The following is a 431-nucleotide window of genomic DNA, read 5'->3' on the forward strand; positions in this document are numbered from 1 at the left end:
AAATTGATAAAAAAAAATAGTACGTACAAGAATATATATATTATATATCACAAAGCAATTTAAGAATATTCTATCAAGTCAAGCAAATTAAACTAAATTCAGTTCCATGTCACCCCTCATTACTAATTAAATCACTAATTTTTAATTCCTTACCGTCATTCAAAAGTAGAATATAAACTTGCATTGTATATAATGAGCCAAGCCATCCACAAACATTCACAACCATTATACAATAAAATAATATGTGTTCTAGAAATTAAAAAAAGAAAGGCAAAACGTACCCTAATTGGTATTCTAGAATCTAGAACAGAGGCAAAAAGAAGAGTAGTGGAAGGTGGAAAGTGGAAACTAGTTAGAACAAAAGTAAACAACCAAAGCATTATATTATATTATATTATATTATATTATTCTTATTTATTATTATATTATTA

This window comes from Arachis ipaensis, chromosome B02, assembly GCF_000816755.2.
Source record: "Arachis ipaensis cultivar K30076 chromosome B02, Araip1.1, whole genome shotgun sequence".
In the NCBI taxonomy this organism is placed as follows: domain Eukaryota; kingdom Viridiplantae; phylum Streptophyta; class Magnoliopsida; order Fabales; family Fabaceae; genus Arachis; species Arachis ipaensis.